This window comes from Macadamia integrifolia, unplaced genomic scaffold (assembly GCF_013358625.1).
Source record: "Macadamia integrifolia cultivar HAES 741 unplaced genomic scaffold, SCU_Mint_v3 scaffold2606, whole genome shotgun sequence".
In the NCBI taxonomy this organism is placed as follows: Eukaryota; Viridiplantae; Streptophyta; class Magnoliopsida; order Proteales; family Proteaceae; genus Macadamia; species Macadamia integrifolia.
Window position 1 is genome coordinate 9,279 of NW_024868828.1, and position 4,639 is coordinate 13,917.

The window sequence follows — 4,639 nt, forward strand, 5'->3', positions numbered from 1 at the left end:
AAATCCTCGTATTTTCTTCTCATTTCGAGGTGTGGCATTTCCTAAATTGCCTTGATCTTGATAGGGTCAACTTCAATGCCTCTTTCACTCACCAAAAACCTTAACAACTTTCTTACTGTTGCCCCGAATACACACTTCTGAGGATTCAACTTTAGCTGATACTTCTTGATTCTTTCAAAGAATCGCTTTAGCACGGGAATATGCCCTTGCCGATCTTTTGACTTTACTATCATGTCGTACACATAGACTTCCACATCTATGTTCATTATGTACAATAAGGCCGTAGCTACTCTCTGATAAGTTGTCCCAGCATTCTTCAGTCCAAAAGGCATCACCTTGTAACAATAGGTTCCCCATGGAGTGGTGAAGGCTATCTTCTCACGATCTTCTGGGTGCATGCTTATTTGGTTGTATCCCGTGAATCCATCCATAAATGATAACAAGGCATGCCCCACTATGTTGCCCACCAATACATCAATGTGAGCTAATGGGAAGTCATCTTGACGGCTCACTTTGTTAAGATCTCGAACATTCGTGCATTGCCATCTTTCTTTGGTACTGGTACTATGTTTGCCAACCATTGGGGGTATTTCACCACTTGAAAAAACCCTGCATTCCATTGCTTCACACCTCTTCTCTGATCTTTTCGCTCCATTTCGGATGCATTCTTTGGAACTTCTGCTTTACTAATTTTTCCCTAGGGTAAGTCGGTAATCGATGCTGCACGATGTTGGGGTCGATACTAGGCATATCCTCATAAGACCAAGCAAAGATCCCGGTGAATTCCTTCAGGAGAATAATCATCTATTCCTTTATTTTGCTAAAAAGTCATGTATATTAAAGGAATAAAAATAAGAAAAATGAACAAATATAGTACATCAGATGAGGGAGGGAGAAATACCCAACTCTCACAAAAAGGAGAGATGATTATTCTCCTGAAGGAGCAAATGTAGCTTTTCAAATCAATGGGAAACGATAGACTCCAGGTGAGCCTTATTTTCTTTTCCTATTCACTTTTCAGGAGGACTAGAGGACTTGGCAATTCCTTGGATCGAATCAGTGTCATGGGGTTGCTAGAGGAGAACACATCTTCAATTAGTGCAATTTCTTCTATCCCGGTGATGTAACTGTCTTGATCACTTTCTTTGACTAGCATTTTCTATTGTTCCACTTCATGAGTCACCCAGTCGAACTCGTCTTAGAAAAATACTTTAAATCCTGGTTGCATCTTTGTGATGATTTCATCAAACCATAGCTCCACATTACCGCAGAAAGGGAAATCCTCTCCTTCTTTTACAAAGTTCTCATTGAGTGTAGGATAGTAAGAGACGGAGATCTTCCTAGTCATCCTCTGCACTTTTTGCCCTTTGGTGGTTGGAGGAGTGTACCCAAGACCATTCTTTCCTTTGTTCACTGCCAAACTAGGCTGCTTTGGAACTCCTTGATGATATTTCCCTAACACTATGCCAAGAAAATATTGTATATTCTTCATCATCTGATTCACTGGTGAACTCCAGATGGCCTCATAGTTAGCCGGGATTTCCACTTTTGGAACTTCCTTGGCAATGGTTGCACAAGTTGTATCTAGCTCAAAACCACTTAGCTGAAACTCCTGGTCTTGTTCTTCTCCATTTTTAATATTGGCCAATGTGTTAACCACCTCGGGATCTCCGGCTACTATGATCACCTATCCTTCATGAATGAACTTCATTTTTTTATGGAGACTAGAGGACACTGCCTTCGCATGATGAAACCAAGGCCTTCCTAAGAGCATGTTAAAAGTTGCCGGTATATCAATGACTAGGAAATCAATATCAAACTTCACTGGGCCAATCTTTACAGCAAGGGTCAGGATGCTAAGGATCTTCCTCTTGGTATTGTCACACTCCCGTATGGTTTGGGTAGTTGGCCTCAATTCTTCCAGGTTGATGCCAATACTCTTCTTCGATCTCAAAGGTAGCACATTCAAAGCGAACCTGTTGTCAACAAGAACCTGAGGAACCACCTTATTAAGGCATTCTACCATGATGTGGAGAGCTCAATTGTATTGTACCCCTTTGGGGACCTCCGAATCTAAGAACATCATGGATTGTACTATATAGGTTGCCCCCCACTATATGTGCGAGATGTGTCAGATTTATCTCAATAGGCACCTGTACATTGGTGAGAGACTTTAAAACTGCTTCACGGTTGTGGGGGAGGCCATCAATAGTCCTCAAATTGAGATATTAGCCTGAGACTTCGTGAGTTGAGCTAGGATCGGATTCTCAGGATCCTTCTTCAAGCTACTGGTTCTGGCCTCACTGGTCCCTGACTATTCCACTGCTAGAGCCTTGCCCTTTGGTCTCTTCCACTTCTAGTTTCCATCACGTTGACAGGTTTCTTCACAATAATCTCTGTGGGATAATAATCTTCATCCTCACTATTTATTATAGTGATTACCCCTACCATGGGATCATCCACTTTTTCTGATTCTCCCTTCCAACTTGGGGCGGGAAGTCGAGGTCCTCCACAAATATCCATAGCCCTGGCTCGTAACTTTTTAACTGCATTAGAAAGTTGTTGGAATGCAACGTCTAATGCCTCTGTGAATGTGTCATCTGGACTTATTTCATCCAGATCATTCAGCTGCTCATGGTAGTAATGATCACCGATAGTTGCTTCTCCTACCATGTTGTCAATTTCTTCTACTCTTTCTTGCATCCTCAATGTGTTGGAGTACACTTCACACAACTTTTCTTCCATTTCTAATGCGGAGTTATGTTCATCCATATAAACTTATGTTGGCTCTCTAGATTCCTCATTATGTTTTGAATCTGATGTAGAATCATCTCCTCCCATGTAGAGGGAAGACTGAATGCCACCTATCGGATCAACTATTAGGTCATCGCCACTGATAGCACAGACTGAGAAACATGTTTAGTGATCTGGTGAGTAATATTTTGACTCATCATCATTATCATAGTACCAAGGCCCTTGGTAGTCATCCCAGTCTGGATACTCATCATCCTCTTGAGAATCAGAGTCAGCTCCATCCTTCTTATCTTTATTCTCATCCTCATCACCGTCGCCATCATCATCTTCTTCACTAATTTCCCCCTCACTTGGTTCTCCATCAGATTCCTCTTGACTATCAAATTCTCCTGCATCCAAACGCTCATAGTATTAGACTTGACATCACTGGTTCGAAGTTGGATCAGACCTGATTCATCATCCTCTGTGTCACTCCCTATGTGGGTTAGGGAGGTGTGCTCTTTGATCTATTCCCCTATGGCCAATGTGGTTACTGCTATGAGAAGATCATCTGTAATTTCTTCGATTACCTCTAGATTGTCCTCTGAAGATATAGCGACTGAATTAGAGAAGTGGGATCACTCTCTCGGTCTTCCCCTAATGCATTCACTGACCCTGTTGATGAAGTCATTTTTGGGGAGTCTGGTAGTGCAAGTATATCCTTCCAATCGTACCCGTCCGTCCATCCTTCTTTTGGGTTATATAAAAATCCTTGAGAATGGGATTGGTATGAGGGTGATAAGGGATACAAAGTGGGATGGTATGAAGATGATGTAATGTGAGACGTAGGATATAAAGATTAGGGGTGATAGGATGAGGAAATTCCTTCTCCTTGATGGTGGGGGGAAGGTTGAGGATATGGCGGAGGTTGATAATATAGTGAAGGTGGGAGGTATGATGGAGGTAGGTAATATGGTACGGTGGATTCTTCTGTTGATGAGGAAGGATGAACGACGGGAGTCCAAGCTTCTGATTCTTCTTTTGATGACTCTCCTCTTTTGGGAGTCCTCATGTCTGTGGCCCTTTGATTCATGATTTTCCTATAAGCGTGAGCATTCATGTGATTCTTCCAAGCTTTGGGTATAATGAGTTGAGTGGGATCATTCTCTGTGGCTTCATCATCTAGATTGTTCACATGATCAGAGAGTGGATTGGTATTGACATTGGAAGGTTGCTTCACCTTGACCTCAATGGTTCCATTGTCTACCAAGTCCTGAATTGCATGTTGCAAACCCAAGCATCTTTCAGTGTTGTGCCCCTTCTGAGTGTGATAAGTACAATATTCCCCATACCAAGCTGGAGGAGGGTTGTTGATCACTCTTGGAGCCACTGTCCCTAGCAATCCTTGTTTCTTTCACTTCTCATACACTGCTGTCACGGGCATTCCCAAATCAAGAAACTGCCTTCTTGGACGAGGGGCCTTCTGAGAGGGTGCATTTGCATGTATTACAAATTGCTATGAAGAAGTGACTGGTGAGACTGACTATTGAACTGCACTCACCACATTAGTTTCTGGACCCTTTCCACGTCCGACTCGGGTGTTCTTCCCTGCATCTTGGGAGGATCCCTGATATTGAGCTTCCCTTAGGATTCTATTTTTCACACGTGTGCTGGTGGCTATTAGGGCATCAAAAGTCTATAAATTTTGATAATAGAGGACATCATAATAAGGCTTTGATAAGTTCTCTATCAACATCTCCACTTACTATGCTTCTGAAGGCCGATCCGCCATCATGGCGGCCTTATCTCTAAACCTCATCAAGAAGGCGGTGAATCCTTCTCTAGGCTGCTGTCTCAATGTCTCAAGTTCTCGACGTTTCACATCTAATTCAGTGTTGTATGAGTA